Source organism: Narcine bancroftii, chromosome 1 (assembly GCF_036971445.1).
Source record: "Narcine bancroftii isolate sNarBan1 chromosome 1, sNarBan1.hap1, whole genome shotgun sequence".
In the NCBI taxonomy this organism is placed as follows: domain Eukaryota; kingdom Metazoa; phylum Chordata; class Chondrichthyes; order Torpediniformes; family Narcinidae; genus Narcine; species Narcine bancroftii.
In genome coordinates this window covers 132,221,712-132,239,727 of record NC_091469.1, presented here as the reverse complement: position 1 = coordinate 132,239,727, position 18,016 = coordinate 132,221,712, and the positions used below count along the sequence as shown (strand labels likewise).

General features: G+C 44.8%; 1 long non-coding RNA gene across 1 annotated transcript in view; it reads right to left on the bottom strand.

The window, feature by feature from the left end:
- Positions 1-14,840: 14,840 nt before the first annotated feature.
- The window catches only part of LOC138764390 (uncharacterized), a 53,406-nt gene continuing 50,230 nt past the window's right edge, over positions 14,841-18,016 (bottom strand). Inside the window, exon 6 of the long non-coding RNA XR_011358146.1 lies at positions 14,841-15,332. This is a non-coding gene — a long non-coding RNA (uncharacterized lncRNA). The remainder of the gene's footprint in view (positions 15,333-18,016) is intronic.

Here is an 18,016-nt window from a genome sequence, read left to right as displayed (position 1 = left end):
CTAGCTCAGCAACAAAAAGGCAATTCCAATGGAAGGAAGAGACAGTCAGAGACTTGCTAGCTATTGACTGGGAGTGCAGACCATCACATCCTACAAAGCGAGACAAAACACCATAAATGGCTGTGATGCTTCACTGCCCGATGAGCTGAACACATTTTAGGCTCACTTTGAGAAGGAGAACTCAATGATACCTATGAGAATTCCTACAGAAGCGGACAACCCTGTGATATTGGTCTCTAAAGCCAACATCAGAACATCATTCAAGAGAGTGAACTTCACAAGCCTTAGGCCCTGATGGCGTGCGTACCTGGCAGGGTACGGATAGTCTGTGCCAACCAACTAGCAGAAGTGTTCACAGAAATTTTCAATCTTTCATTGCTGCAGTCAGATGTTCCCACCTACATTAATCATTCCTGTGGCCAAGAATACCAGACAACTATCGCCCAGTAGCACAAACATCTACTTTGTTTAAATGCTTTGAGAGGTTGGTCGTTGCCAGAATTAACATGTACCTAAGTAAAGATCTAGATGCAATGCATTTCACCTATTGTCACAATCACTCCATAGCAGATTCAATATCACTGGTTCTCCACTCAGCTCTGGATCACCTAGACAACATCAACACGTACTGTATAATCGGGCTACTCTTCATTAACTACAGCTCAGCCTTCAACACCATCATTCCCTCAGTGCTGGTCAACAAGCTTCAAAACTTTGGTCTCTGCACTTTCCTCTGCAACTGGATTTTGACATCCTCATCGGAGGACCACAATCAGTATGAATTGGAAACAACACCTCCTCCTCATTGACGATCAACACAGGCACACTTCAATGATGCATGGTTACCCCACTGCCTTACTTGCTCTATACCCAGGACTGGGCACAATTCAAACACCGTCTACAAATTTGCTGATGACACCATGGTCATCAGTAGAATCACAGACGACAATGAGGAAGTGTACAGGAGGGAGATAGATCAGCTTTTTAAAAAAAAAAATCTATTTTATTTTAGATTTTAAAAGGCTCATACAACTCACAACAAACAACACAATTAACAATAGTTTATAACATACAGTCTATTTTTCCCCCTTCCCCTCTCCCCTCCCTCCCATACCCTAATACAACAAAGAAAAGATGATCTAAATTAAACAAATACAAAGAACCAAATCACAACTTTTTAAAAAAAAAAGAAACCTAAAATAAAACAATATAAGGAACAAAATACAAGAGCACGTCCAGTTGCACTCAACCTTGCACTCAATGTTAGCAAAACCAAGAAGCTGATTGAGGTCTTCAGGAAGAAATCAGGATAATCACGAACATTCCTTGTCGTGGGGTCAGCAGTGGACAGGGTCAAGAAATTCAAACTTCTGCATGTCAACCTCCCTGAGGATCTGTCCTGGAGCACCCATGTTGATGCAATCACGAAGAAGGATCGTCAGCAGCTATACTTTGTGTGGAGTTTGACAGGTCACCAAAGACTCTTGGAAATTTCTACAGGCAGAGCGTTCGGTCTGGTTGCATCATTCTCTGGCATGGAGGTGCCAGTGCACATGACAGGACAAAAAAAACTCCAGAGAGCTATTAGCTCGGCCAGCGATATCACTCCATCGATGACATCTTCAAGAGACGGTGTCTTAACAAAGCAGCCTCTATCCTCAAGGACTCCCACCACCCAGGCTATGCCCTCTTCACACTACTACCATCAGGAAAAAGGTACAGAAGTCTGAAGATGAGCTCTCAGTGGCACAAGGGCAGTTTCTTCTCTTCTGCCATCAGATTTCTGAATGGACAGTAAACTACAGACACAACCTCACTTTCTCCAATTTTATCACTCACTCTAATTAATTAATTAATTAGAAATGTAATTTCTAAGAATATTTGCGCTGTGACTCTACTGAAAAACAACAAATTTTGTGGCATGTTCATGACAGTAGATTCTGATTCCTTTACCCTCCCAACTTTTCCCTGTCTCAGTGAGACAAACTGATCAAGAATCCTATGCAAGTGGTCCCAAAATATCCCTCACATCTCTGCTGTGCATTCCCCACATAATTATTTACTATCATTAACTAAAAGTCAGTGGTTCATGCAAAGTATAATACACCTTATATAATCATCTTTATCCAGAAATTCCATGAGCACTAACAGTTCTCCAATTCACCTTCAAAGAGACTCACCAATTTCGGCTCGAACAGAGTTCTGATTACTCCACTCTTAACCTCACCACCTCTGTGCTCAGAGCTGAAATCACAATTGATTTTCCTCAACCTGACCCAGGGATCAATCCAATGGAGATCATTGATCACACTCCCAGCTGCAGATCCAGCAAATGCCAATTATATCCTTCTTGTCTTATCTTAAAAGTAACAAAGGCCTTTATGTATGGCAAATGAAAGTCAATTGACTTTGGAAACAATTCCAATAGCATGTGGAAATCACTTGCATTTCTTTAACATAATGATAGAAACGACCCAACACTAATTACGGCAGATCAACTCCAGATGTGCTTTCGACCACCAGAAGCAACACGACCCAGCGCGACAATTAAAATGTAAAACCCAGATGTTTTAGAATACTTCTTTTAATTCCAGTGATATTATATCAAAGCAATTAATCAGCTAATCAAGTTTTATTTCACTATTTTATCCAGATCATATCAGATACCATTTATTATCATGTAATAAAAGAGATTTAATATTACATGAAATTGCCTTTAGTCTGCCACAAGGCAGACAAAGGGGCATTACCTGGTGCCCCTTAAAATCAGAGATAGAGAAGCAAGAGAGTCCCCCTCAGAGTCACTGAGTGTCTGTGGATTTACCTCCAGTGTTCCCACAGTCTCTGCAGCCATACCAGACTCCAATTCAGTTGAAACCATCGGCAACCCAAGCCCAGATCCAAACCTCCATCACAAGAGGAAGCCTTTAGCACCCAGGGCCCTTCGGGAGCCCTTCTTTTCCTCAGCACCCTCTCAATTCCTGGTTCTAAGGTACTCTCAAGCCAATATCCAGCTTGGTGTGAGCCCCCGCAGCTTGGTGTGAGTCTGTGAGGGTTCCTCGCCCAACAGGTCGCCAACAGCTCGCTGTCGGTGTATGTCCTTCAGTTGCAGAGCCCCTCGCTGATCCACCACCATGGTCACTATTCCTGGGGTCATCTCCTCTGCTTCTTCTCAACAGGGATGGGTGGTGTTGTCCCCGTTACTGCCCTGCACCAGTCTGCTGCTCCCCCAGAATCTGCAACCCCTCATGGCCACTGCAGAATTCTGGTGCTGCTATCCTGAGCCCAAGCCCCTTGGTCGCAGGATTTATAAAGAACACAGGGGATGGGGGGGTTGGAGGGATTTGGTATATACTACATGTTTTCCTGTATAGGATAGATCATACTTGAACATATTTGATTGTATTGTGGTTAAGAATTTTTATTCAAATAAAAAACTTGGCTCATTTAACAGGCTATTAAAAGCCCATGGGGAGCTCTGTGTCTCCGCTTCCCACTCTCACCTGATCCACATCACCAGCTCTGCTACCATTGCACTAGTTCCAGTAGCACCACAATTATGTTTTTATAGATCAAAGATCTGAAGAGCTGAATCAGACCAATGCCCATCTTTATCTAGACCAGCCATTCTCAACCTTTTTTTGGTTATGGCCACCTTAGGATTCTGCTGAAAGTTTATGAGCCCCCTTCCCAGTGATTTCCACTTCCCTGGGCACTCTGGTTTCCACTGCCGACTGCCCCTCGGTGCTCTGGTTTCCACTCCCATTATCCCCTGGGTGCTCTGGTTTCTATTGGCTTATTGAAAGTTGAGCTGCCATGTAAAAATTAAAAATAATACAGGTGCTGGAAATCTAAAATAAAGAAATACTGGAAATGTGAATGCAAATTTTAAAGTAATAATCAAAATCTCCACAATCTTCTGAGGAACTGGAGCACCACAGAACTGCGTTCTTAACCTTCTGTTCTACTCACTTTATATCTACGACTACGTGGCTCAGTATGACGATAACACCATCTACAAATTTGCCAGTTATACCACGGTAGTGGATTGTATAAAGAAAGTATACAGGATGGAGACTGTAAACATGGCTGAATGGTGCAACAACATTCAATGTCACCAAAACCAAGGACTTCAGGAAGGGAAAACCAGAAGTGTATGATCCAATGATCATTTGGGGATCAGAGGTGGACAGGGTGAGCAAATTTAAGTTCTTGAAAGACCTTAGAGGACCTTCCATGGACCCAACAAGCCAATGGCATTGTGAAGAAAGCACGTCACCATCTATACTTCCTCAGGAGCTTGTGGAGTTTTGGTATGACATTAGAAGATCTGACAAATTTCTACAGAGGTATGGTGGAAAGTGTGCTGACTGGCTGCATCATGGTCTGGTATGGGGACACCAAGGCCTCTGAGCATAAACCCTCCAAAAGGTCATGGACAGAGCCCAGGACATCACAGGCAAAACCCTCCCCGCTATCGAGAACATCTACCGGGAACACTGCCACCAGAGAGCAGCAGTAATCATCAAGGATCCACAACACTCAGCATACACTCTGTTCTCACTGCTACCATCAACAAAGAGGTATAGGTGCCACAAGACTCACACCTCCAGGTTCAGGGACAGCTGCTACCCCTCCACCATCAAAGTCCTCAACAGCAAACTCAATCAGGGACTCGTTTAAGGACACTTACTTGTGCACTTTTTTTATTCTCTCTATATTGCACAGTAAATTTATTTACATTTCATTATCTGTAGAGTTTTTATTTGTTTATCTGTACATGCTGTGTACAGGTTTTTTTTTGCATTACCAATAAGTGTTAATTCTGCATTGCTCACATGGAAAAAAATTCAGGATTGTACTTAATGTCATGAATGTACTCTGGCAATAAATCTGAAATCTGAAAATAATATTACAGTGAACATTCCTTGGTATGTTTTGATAACTCAGCAAAGTTGAAGAACAACAACAACTCTATTTGGTTAAGATTTTGATTAACAAATCCCAAGAGAATTCTAAGCAATATGTACTTACATGGAAGGCTATTTGAATGTTCTAGAAACCTAGCCATATGAACCTATAAAATATATGATTTCTATGCCACAAGGAGTCTTCCTTGGGGTAAGACTAGCTGCTCATGGCAGTGTTTCTTGCTGTAACAGAGTTCTTGTTTTTGCAAAGTGATTAAAAGTCTGTTAATCCAGCAATATTTAAGTTTGTTTTCAAACAACCAAAGGTCAATTTTAACAGAAATACTCAGCTGGAAAGAAAAACAGAGCTAACATTTTTTGGTCAAATACCCTTTATCAGAACTGAGAAGGAGATGAAAAAAAATCTTGCTAAACTATATGAGAGGAGAGCTGCAATGCCTCTGATCGGGTGAAGACAAGGATGACTATGGAACCTATGATGCAGCTCCATGGGTATAGCCCCATATCATGGTGCCCACATAATTTCAGAGAATCCCACACCACAGAAGTTCTGCTGGATTTGTGCAAGTTTCATTATTTCAGATTTAACCTTCATTCTGTTTAAAGGTGCAAATGATGTTATGGTTTTAAACCTAAAGTTAGGGCTATTTGTTGAAGCAGAATCTCCAAGACAGGGATATTTCCTTTATGGAAGTATTAGGCTTCAAGAACATTTAATTAATGGTTTTTAAATAGAGGAGATTTACATTCAGACCTTCTGTTCACCTCATGTCAGCTGTCACTCAAATGGTAGTACTGTTTAAAAAAAACAGTATCCAGCATCTATGGCAATTGGTAGATGCCAGATAAGTGAATTTTCCGGTTGCTTGTGACTATGTGTTGCGAGATTGGCGAACTAACACGCAGGGGTGGGGGGGCATCAATTTTAAACTTTCTTATTTTTTTACCTATTTCTGCAATTTATTTGCCAGTTGCTTGAGGCTGTCTGTTGCTTGAATTCTGGATAATGGGGATTAACTGTTTTATTGTTTCCTGGATTTAACTCCAACCCCAGAGACACAGATTTTAAAAAAATTAGTTTGATATTAAAGAACATTCTTGAGGAATTCTTTTTTTTTTTAACCTCTCCAAGTGATAATCCAGTCTTTATCATTTTTGTAGTTCTGCTTTTCCAATTTGGCCTGAGCTGCTCATAATATCTCAGCAGAAGTCTTCCTAGCCTTCCTTATGATCTACTTTTCTATCCAGACCAAAACAAAGGGATCATCCCACTTCCACTCCCATTCCCAGTTCTTCTCCAGCCAGAAGAGATATCCTAACTCTGGCACTATGCAAACAACACAGACATTGGGACTCCATCTTTGCTGCAAGGCTCTCTATCTTTTCACTTAATTATGCTATCCACCATGAGTAGTATATTGATCATTTCACCTCCCACTTGAATACTCCCATGCCACAAAGATAGAGATCGATTACTTAACCTCTCTGCAATCTCCACACTCATCCAAATAAAGGAGCAAACCTGTTGAAGAGAATCATCCTCTGGATCTCTCAAGCAGTTTTGAAGTCCATGAAACCATAAGACATAGAAATAAGCTCTTCAGTCCACAGAGTCTACCCCGCCATTTAATCATGAGCTGATCCATTTTCCCACTCAGCCCCACTACCCAATCTCCTCCCCATAACCTATGATACCCTGGCTAATCAAGGACCCATGATCTCAATAAGTACACCCAATAATCTGGCCTTTACAATTGCCTATGGCACACATGTCAAACTCAGGCCAAATTTGGCCCGTGATATAATTATATTTGGCCCGCAAGATCATATCAAATATGTATTAGAGCTGGCCCGCTGGCCGCCGTGCCAGTATAGAGCATGCACAGCTAATACTACAAATCCCAGAATGCTTTGCAAATGCGTTGGCGCCAGCCCATCAACCCGCTAATCGCCCCCACCTCCTCTCTTTACTTTTATTAGCATCTGCGACCTGTCGCCTAACTCACATGTAATAAACCCCTTACGAAAAGTGGCCAAACGACTGACAGAAAACAGGACCTTTCAAGACAGGTGGGAGGCAAACTCTGACCCCAGAGTTTGATGAACTTGCATCTAAGAAGAGATGCCAAGTATCTGGTTTAGACCCAGGTGCATCAGAGTAAATCACAATGGAGCAAGCTAAGCTTGGATTCATATTTTCTTTGGTTAACTTTGGACTGTTCGTAGTTGAAAGATTGGATTTTCATTGAAGCAAGTTGTTTTTTTTTGACTTGTTGGCTTGTGAAAAAAATACATTTAAAAGGAGCTTAAAGGCTATAGAGAAATATTATTGATTGAATATTTTATTTCTCATTTGTTAATGCTTCTTCTGGAAAGAGTTTAATCAAAACTATTATTAAACATTTGTTTTAATAAGAAAAAGTTTAACATTACATATGTTGAAAGAAGAGAAAACATGCAGATGTTGAAAATTTTCAATAAATATTTAGTTTGGCCCACGACTTAGTCCAAGTTTTTAATTTTGGCCCTCTATGAATTTGAGTTTGACACCCCTGGCCTATGGCAACAAATCAGAGGTGTAGCCAGGTTCTAATGTTAGGAGTCGTGAGCACATAAAAAAGGCACACCACATGCCAGATGGTGAGTCAGTGATAACTGACTGTAATATTGAATGGTGGGCCACACTGATTTTTTTGCAGCTTTGGAGCAGGGGGTGGCAGCAGGTGGGGGATGGCGGCAAGGAAGAGAGTGGTGGTAGGGTGGGTGGCAGCAGTGGTGGTAGGATGGGTGGCAGCAGCGGTGATAGAGGGGTGAGGGGCAGAATTCCCACCATTAAAGGAGGGCTGGATTTGTTTCCGCCTGCTCCTGCAATCATTATCACACCCACATTGAGTGGCTCCTGGCCAGGCGGGGAGAGTTAACCGTGAGAGAGAGATCATGGAATCCAAAATATCATGAGCCCCCCCCCCACCCCCCCAGGCTGAAATCCACTTCTCCGGTGACATGTTCCCACACTAGCAACTCACAATTCTGGACCTTTTTACATTCCCCCCCACTTTCAGTAAACTTTAATTTTGACAGAACACTTGTGTAAAATGTAATCCAGGAACCAGTCTGGATTAATATTTGGTACATGGTTCAAAGCAACCTCATGCTTTTTTTATCTTCACCTTGCTCAAGCCTGAAACATTGGTATGTATCTTTATATTTGTTATATAGAGTGCATTGATAGACCTGTTCAGTTCCTTCAGCACTTACATCATTCACTGTCTATAGATGTTGGTGTTTTACAACAGCACTGACCACCGTATCCCATCCACCCTTCTGACCAGTCTGCGGGACAGGGAGATACAACTCTAACAGTTAGGGGAGACAGCAGAGAGTACAGATGTCGGGATCTGCAGCAGACAGCAAGCTACTACGAGAGACGTACAGAGGGCTTTGTTCGGCACCTGTGGAGAGAGAGCTTTGGGTCGAGGCCTGTCGCTGATTTCACGCTCAATCCCCTTTCACATCTCCCTCCTCTCTCCCACTGCCAGAATAGATGCACAGTCACAAGTGTTTATACGTTAACCCCTTCATCCCGGGTTGGGCTGAGTTTCCCTCTCGCATCTGTATTATCCCTTCCCCAACACCAACCCCCAGTCAACATGCTTACATATCTAATGGGATTTTAGTCAGTAGATGTGGGGTTAATCATGCAGAGATCCATCCTGCAGTTGCCCATGAGCTTGGGCGATGGATGCAGGCAGACAGTGTTTGCCATGAGGACCACGGGCAGCTTCATCACCATCACAGTTCTGCTCTCCAGCACTGGAGTCCGGCACGTTGGCACCACCTGTCTCCCCAACCTGCCCGGTGGCTGCCTGCACAGCCCGCCAACTCGCAGCATCTGCTTGCTCCTCCGAGTCCAGCCCCAGGTGCCTGCCATGGGGGCGCCCTGTCACATTTGTGGCCCGAAATGTGAAGTTAATAAAACATTAAACACAAGTTTATCAGGTAAACTTCTTAGTGTCTTTTTATTCTCCGGTTTCCTTTGTTCTCCTGCTTGTGTTCTTATCTCTCTCTCTCATACCACGTGACTTCCGGTACATCTCATACATATTCATTATCATGACATCCCTCCTTTAATCAGAAATAAACTTTATCTTCACTTACCAATATCCCTCGGAAACATACAAACATCGTAACTAATGGTAATACTATAATTCAACTACATAAAATTTACTTCCTACAGCATTCATACATGCACTTTATGATATAAGATTAAATACTGTCCCAAAGTTCTTATTAAAACTATGGCACAAAGTCTTCGTATCGTTTGGGCACTTTCTGGTTTCGTTTCGGCCTGCCTGCGATATTGTCGTCGCTTCTCGGTTGTTCACTCTCAGCGTCGTAAATACTGCTCGCCACGGCTTCGGGTGTTTCTGGCGCTCTAGTCACTTCATCAGGAGTGCTGGTAATTGCCTCTGGAATATCATCAGGTCTCTCAGTTTCAGCATCTCGTATTGGCCTTTCAACCTCTTCGCTCGATGTATCTCTGGACTGGTGCCTTTTTACACCTGAGACATTTCTCTTATACAGGACTCCAGTCGGAGACTTGACTGTCACCATACTGTCACTTCTGGATACAACAGTATAGGGTTGATGGTAATAAGGTGTGTCTAGCTTACCACCAGTTTCATGCCTCACTAGAACATTATCTCCTGGCATGATGTCTGAGTACTTGGCTCCACGTTTCGAATCTGTGTACAGCTTTGCTGCACCTTTCTTTTCAGCATCGTGGTCCCTCATCTCCTGGTCGTCTCGGATTTCCTTTATTTCTGGCATTTTTGTGCGGATTTTTCTCCCAAAAAATGCTTCTGCAGGACTTTTTCCAGTGGTTGCATGAGGCGTTGCTCGATAGACAGCCACATAAGATAGCAATGCTTCTCGCCAATTTTGTCCTTCAGCGTGTGCAATCCTCAATCGTTTTTCAATGGACTGATTTTGTCTCTCTACTTCTCCATTGGCTTGCGGCCATTTCGGAGTTACTTTATGATGGTGGATACCTGTGGTCCTCATGTATTCCGTAAATGTCTCTGAAATGAATTGTGGACCATTGTCAGAGTATAATGTAACAGGTAATCCATATCTTGCGAATATCTCTGCTAATGCTTGTATTGTTTTTTTCAGTGGTTGTGGACTTCAACACCACGTACTCATAGTATCTGCTGTAGTAATCTATCACTACCATAATTGATTCACCCGTCGGTAAAGGTCCAAGAAAATCAACAGCTACGTCGATCCATGGTCCTGTCGGGAGTTGCGTACTCCGGATCGGTTCTGGCGGATTACTCCTACTTGTGATTTGACATCCATGACAAGTTTTAACAAATCTCTCAGGTCTTTATCACAACCTGGCCACCATACCTTGGTTCTGAGGTTTTGCTTGGTACCAATAATGCCTAGGTGTCCTTCATGCGCTAAGGATACGATCTTTGGTCTCAATCTTTGCGGTATCACCAATCTGCAACCTCTCAATACACACTGTCCGATGCAACAAAGTTCATCTCTAATGGAAATGTAAGCCTTGTGAGTACACTTGTCCCATTGTCCACTCTGTATGCATTCTCTTACTTCCATGAGTTCTGGATCACATTCGGATTCTCTCTCGACCTCCTTCGTAGTCACAGCTTTCGGTGTCGCCTGAATAGCTACGAAGCATACAAAGCTCTCTGTTTCAGTTCCCAATTCTGACTTGGATTGTGGACCTCCATCCTTCACCAATCTGGACAGCGGATCTGCAATGTTTGCTTTCCCTGCTATGTGGATTACTTTATATTTGTAGGGTTGTAGTCTGAGTACCCATCTCTCTATTCTGGCACATGGTTTGGATCTAGGTGCATAGATCACCTCTAATGGCTTATGATCTGTGATGAGTTCAAATTCAATGCCGTGTAAATATGCATGGAACCTCTCACAGGCCCATACAAGTCCAAGTGCTTCTTTCTCTGTCTGAGAGTATCTTCTTTCCACATCTGATAACGATCTGCTGGCATAGGCAATGATTCTTGGTCCTCCATCATGCATCTGGACCAACACAGCTCCTAAACCAACCGGGCTGGCATCCGCTATGACTTTGGTTGATACCGCCGGATCATAATATCCAAGAGTTTTTGCATCTGTCAGGCTTTGCTTCAGCGCTGTGAACGCTTTCTTCTGCTCAGATCCAAAATGAAATGGTACACCTTTCCTGGTTAGTTTCCTTAGTGGTTCTGCCACTGTAGCAAAATTAGGAATGAACTTTGCACAAAAATTAACCAATCCTAGGAAACTCCTCACCTCTGTTGCGTTCTGAGGTGCACGTGCCTCTTCAATAGCTTTCACCTTGGCCTCTGCAGGGTTTAGTCCTTCCCGTGTAAGTCTGTGTCCCATGAAGTCCATTTCTGACACACCGAACTGGCACTTGTTTCCATTCACGGTAAGGCCTGCCTCCTGTAGTCTAGATAGTACACGCCTCAACCATTTGTCATGCTCTTCCTTCGTTGGTGCATGGACTATGATGTCGTCAGAAATGTTGGCAACTCCAGGAATGCCTTGAATCACTCGATGGATTTCATACTGGTAGATCTCCGAAGCTGCATTAATTCCAAATGATAGTCTCTTGTAACGATACAATCTACAGTGAGTCACAAATGTTGTTACATCTCGGGAACCTGGATCCAGCTCTAATTGATGATAGCCCCATTTCAGATCAATTTTTGAGAATACCTTGCTGGTAATTAGTTCTTGAAGTATTTCCTCCACCGTTGGTATAGGGTGTCGTTCTCTAATCATAGCTTCATTGGCCATTCTCATGTCAACACATAGTCTTATGTCACGCTTTGGTTTGGGCACAATCACTACGGGACTGACCCATTGTGTCGAATGTTCCACCGGTTCAATAATGTCTTGTTCGATCAATTCTTTAATTTTGGCTTCGACTTTCCCACGAAGTCCAAACGGAGTTCGGCGCAGTGATTGTGCCTTGGGTTTAACCGTTTCATCTACTGCTAGCTTCAATTGTCGACCTTTCAGCTTTCCTACTCCTTGGAAGACTGTGGGGAATTCTTGCTTCATATCCTCGTATGACTGAATTGAATTGACACAAGCTTTGCCAGGTCTTGCGCTGTGCTTCTACTCAACAATAGTTCTCCCTTCTCTTCTATGACCATAAACTCTGCTTCGGTGTACTTATCTCCAACTTCAACAGTTGCAGTAAAACATCCAATGGTCTGCAATGGCTTGGTTGCTGTGTATGGATACAGTTTCTTGGAACACTTCTTTGAGGTACAGATGATCTTTTTCCTTTTCAACTTCTCCCATAAATGTCGATCAATCACATTACTGTCACTGCCTGAGTCTACAATGACCTGCACTGTCACTCCACCAATGATCACTGGGACCTTCTCATGATGTACTTCATTCAACATAAATTGGTAACAACTCTGTTCCTCCTGGGTATCATCTTTCTTTCCAGGATACTTTCCTTTCCCCCAGGCTTTGCCTTTGGAAGTTGTACTCTTCCTCTTCTGGTCTGCATTGGACTTGCTTTTGCACTTCTTTGCAAAGTGTTCCTTACCTCCACACTTTCTGCAAACTTTGCCTTTGGCCGGGCAATATGGGTCTTTTCCAAAGTGACCTCGGTTTCCACATCGATAACACTCCACGTCCTGTGTCGACGTATATCTTGGCTGATTATGGCGATGTGAGAGCCTCTTAATTTGCTGGCTTGAATTGTCTTTCAGGGTCATGGTATGAAATTGCCCTTCAACAGCCTCTAATGCAGCAGCAATGGTTCCAACTCACTCCCTCTTTCCAGTAGACGTCTTCTGAGTTTATCTGATCTGCAGTGCTGTACGACTTGATCCAATAATTGGTTGTCCAAATCAGCTGGCATGTAATTGCATCCAACAGCTAGCTGGCGTAGTCTCATCACGTACTGAGCAATTGTCTGGCCATCTTCTTGTCTCGTTCTCCAAAACAAATGGCGTTGAAATGTAGGATTCGGTGTCACTACATAGTGTGCATTTAATGCATCTACCGCTTTCCGGTTCTCATCCTTTCTTCCAGTATTCAAAAGTGTCTTAAATGTTTCCCGAACTGAGGGTCCTGCAGTGAAAAGAAGTAACGCCCTTCTCTGCGCTTTTTGTTCAACCGTACCGGTATCTAGAAATAGGCCACGACTGTCAGCGTAGGATTCAAAGTCTTCCAGCCATGCCTTCCACTTCACACTTACAGTGCTTGCATCACCCGTTGGGTCAAAATGAGCAATTCCACTATGTATTAGAAAGTCACCGTCTGCCCCAGCCATGAGGAAATATTCCAGCCCCAAAAGTACTGAGTCACAGAGAAAATTCTTATCACCTTGAAGTTGTCTGTAATCCTCTGTAATCTTGTTTAGTCTTTAATTTTCTTCAAGCTTCTTTCATCCTCGTCGCCAATGTCACATTTGTGGCCCGAAATGTGAAGTTAATAAAACATTAAACACAAGTTTATCAGATAAACTTCTTAATGTCTTTTTATTCTCCGGTTTCCTTTGTTCTCCTGCTTGTGTTCTTATCTCCCTCTCATACCACGTGACTTCCGGTACATCTCATACATATTCATTATCATGACACGCCCGACCCGTTTTGTCGAGATTTCCTGAACAAAGGTCTGGGTCTGGATCTGGGAGTTCACAACTTCTGCCGCATCCCCAATGGGCGGTTGAAGCCCCCAGACCCCCCTTGCCCCCAGACCCCCCTTGCCCCCAGACCCCCCTTGCCCCCAGACCCCCCTTGCCCCCAGACCCCCCTTGCCCCCAGACCCCCCTTGCCCCCAGACCCCCCTTGCCCCCAGACCCCCCTTGCCCCCAGACCCCCCTTGCCCCCAGACCCCCCTTGCCCCCAGACCCCCCTTGCCCCCAGACCCCCCTTGCCCCCAGACCCCCCTTGCCCCCAGACCCCCCTTGCCCCCAGACCCCCCTTGCCCCCAGACCCCCCTTGCCCCCAGACCCCCCTTGCCCCCAGACCCCCCTTGCCCCCAGACCCCCCTTGCCCCCAGACCCCCCTTGCCCCCAGACCCCCCTTGCCCCCAGACCCCCCTTGCCCCCAGACCCCCCTTGCGCCGGGGGGGGAGGGCGCCGGGGGGGGAGGGCGCCGGGGGGGGAGGGCGCCGGGGGGGGAGGGCGCCGGGGGGGGAGGGCGCCGGGGGGGGAGGGCGCCGGGGGGGGAGGGCGCCGGGGGGGGAGGGCGCCGGGGGGGGGAGGGCGCCGGGGGGGGAGGGCGCCGGGGGGGGAGGGCGCCGGGGGGGGAGGGCGCCGGGGGGGGAGGGCGCCGGGGGGGGAGGGCGCCGGGGGGGGAGGGCGCCGGGGGGGGAGGGCGCCGGGGGGGGAGGGCGCCGGGGGGGGAGGGCGCCGGGGGGGGAGGGCGCCGGGGGGGGAGGGCGCCGGGGGGGGGGGGAGGGCAGGGACAAAATTGAGGTACTCAACAAAGTGATCTCCCAGTCTATGTCCAGTCTCTCTGAGTAGAGGAAACCACAATGGGAGCACAGGATGCAGGCACAAGCATCTCCTGTGCTCTCTGCTATCAGCTGGTTAGCATATTTGTGTCCAAATCAGTTACGACAATTCCTTCCATGGAGTTGTAAAAGCCTGTTAATACATCAAGATCTTTCGGACTAATTGGTCCTTTGTTTGATTTCCAGCATTGATAAGGATGATGGGATATGGACAGATGATGTAAATTGTTTGTTTTTAAACACAAGGTAAACTAGGGCCTACTGTAAGAATGCAGATCTGAAGATAACTTACTCAATACATCATTTTAAAGCCCCTTCTAATATTTGTTGTGTTTAAAAAGTTCAGGAAGTTAATGTGAGTTTTTAAAAAATACTTTGCATAATCAAAAATTTATCGAAATTTTTATAACCAGTGAATATATTTCACATTTTGTGAACCTCCAGTACGATTTTTATGTTCAACACAGGTATGAAAATTTGGCCTTTGTCTGAGGATTCACAAAGAAAGCATTAGTGCGGCCAGGACTAACATGGCTGGAAGTGGTGGTTTGAACTGGGCAAGAAGCCCAGAAACTGCAAACCAGAGCTATTTTGGCAGTCAGATGGATAAAGTAATTTCCTTTTTCTCTCTGCTCAAGGAAGTTCCCATGCTTAATTTTCCTTGTGGTTTCACTTTAGTCTTCAAGGTTTCTCAATCAGCTGTGGAGGGAAAAAAAAAACAAAGCAAAGTAACCAAGAATTCACCTTCCAACAACTGAAGCTTTCTGAAATCCACTTTCCTGCTGCAAAGGAGAGTGGCTCAGCTCCACCAGCAGAAAATAAGTCGAGGCCCTTGGGCACTGGTAACGGTTAGAATCCTCCTGTTCGAGCATTCAGTTTCTGAAACATACGGCAGTAGATCAGGTGGGTTAAATCAAATATTGATCTGTTTGCAGTTCATTTATGATCCACTGTTGTGAAAAGAGCCAAAATAAAAATTGGGAGAGGTTAAATGTCAGGTTGTTAATTGGTTCTAAACCATTCTAGTTAATTGTTTATTGTCACGCAAACCATGATACAGTGATAAACCAGGGAAAAGGAGTTGGCTGTCTACTCTATCTTGTCTCCCATAATCCTATATACTTCTGTAAGGGCGGCATGGTTAGCACAATGCAATTTCAGTGCCAGTAACCCAGATTCGAATCTGGCACTGTCTGTAAGAAATTTGTTCGTTCTTCCCACATCTGTGTGGATTTCCTCTGGGTGCTCCAGTTTACTCCCATCCTTCAAAACATACTGTAGTTAAATGGGGTATTTGGTTGGCACAGGCTCATGGGCAGGAATGGCCTGTCACCATGCTGTACTTGCAAATTAAACATTTAAAATCGCTTCTTATCCTCTTATCAGTCCAAAGGAAAATGCCCTAGCTCATTCAGCCTTTCTTCATTAGACATTATCTCCAATCCAGACAGTATCCTAATCAATCTCCTCTGCGCCTTCTCCAAAGCTTTTGCATCCTTCCTGTAATAATGCAACCAGAACTGAACAAAATACTCATTGTGGACTAACCAGAGTTTTATAGAGTTGCAACATTTTCTTGTAAGTCGTGAATTTCAATTGTCAGACTAATGAAGGCCTGCACACTATATGCATGTTTAACCACCTTATAAACCTGTGAGGCACTCTTGAGGGAACCATAGAAAATTACAGCACAGAAACAGGGCTCTTCAGCATTTCTAGTGTGAGCTGATTTTTTTTTTGCCTAGTCCCATTAACGTGCACCTAATCTATAGCCCTCCATACCTCTACCATCCATGTACCTGCATTCACCACTTCAGCTGGCAGCTCATTCCACAGTCTCACGATTCTGTGTGAAGTCTCACCTGATCTCCTTCCTAAACTTTTCCCCTTTCATCCTTAACCCATGTCCTCTGGTTTGTATCTCACCTACCCTCAGTGGAAAGAGCCTACCTAAATTTTTCTGTCTATCCCCTTCTGTTGTAAGTGAGGAAACAGGTTTGGTAGGTCTCAAAGGCAAGGACTCTGGACACAGCTTTGATGTAGGGAAGGATTTTATGTGCAGAACGCGCCCCCTGGTGCAGAACGCGCCCCCTGGTGCAGAACGCGCCCCCTGGTGCAGAACGCGCCCCCTGGTGCAGAACGCGCCCCCTGGTGCAGAACGCGCCCCCTGGTGCAGAACGCGCCCCCTGGTGCAGAACGCGCCCCCTGGTGCAGAACGCGCCCCCTGGTGCAGAACGCGCCCCCTGGTGCAGAACGCGCCCCCTGGTGCAGAACAATGATCATGGAAAAATCACTATGATGGCCCACCACCCCTCAACTCAGTGCAGGCCCAGCTCTATGCTACAAGGGCCACTAATTAAACGCTCCCCACCCTTTTAACAGTGCACATCTTACCAACAGTTTCTCCAGCACCCTTCCACATAGCTATATCTAGACCTGGAGTGAAGCAGGGTGATCCCAAGCTTGCAAAGAGAGAGAACAAAGAGAACATGGCACCTTTATAGTGCTGGAGGGAGAAGCCCACATCATTTACTGGGGGCCAATAGCTCAGTGGCAGGAGGGTTAATGTAATTACAACAGCCAATGGCCCAAGGCCAAGTACAGGCAAGGTGGAGAGTGCAGTCCAATTAATTTACATATGGCCAACAGCAAGGTGTGCTCTAATGGGTGGGGCACAACCAAACCTTGATTGGCAGCTGGTGTGTCCTCCGACTAGGTAGGGGGAAGTGCTGTCACATGACAGCCACAACCTTTCCCAATACATCTTCATAATTTTAAATACCTCTATCAAATATCCCCTCATTCTTCTACACTTCAGGGAATAAAATCCTAAACTGTTTAACCTTTCCATGTAACTCTATCTCTGAAGTCTGGGAAACATTTTAGTAAATCATCTTTGCACTCTCTATCTTAGTGATACTTTATCTTTCATGTAGTTAGGTGCCCAAAACTGCATACAATATTCCAAATTTGGCCTCATCAATGTCTTATACAACTTTTACATAACATCCCAGCTCTTGTATTCTATGATTTATGAAGGCCAATATGCCAAAAGCTAGCCACCTATGGCACCACTTTCAGGGAATTATGTATCTGTATTCTCAGATCTATTTGTTCTACCACACTCCTCAGTGCCCTGCCATTCATCGTGTACATCGTTTCTTGGGTTGTCCTTCCAAAATGCAACACCTCACACTTGTTTGCATTAAATTCCATCTGTCAATCATCCCATTTTTTCCAGCTGGTCCAGATCCCTCTGCAAGCTTTGAAAACCTTCTTTGCTGTCCACAATGCCTCCAATTTTAGTGTCATCTATAAACTTGCTGATCCAGATCTCTGATTAAAGATGACAAACAATAATTGTTATTGCACTGATCAATGAGGCACACCACTAGTCACAGGCCTCCAGTTTGAGAAGCAATCATCCACCACTACTCTCTAGCTTCTCCCATCAAGCCACTGTCAAATCCAGTTCACTACTTCCACCATGAATGCCTAGCTTCCTAACTAACCTCCCATGTGGGACCTTGTCAAAGGCCTTATTAATGTCTATGTTGACAACA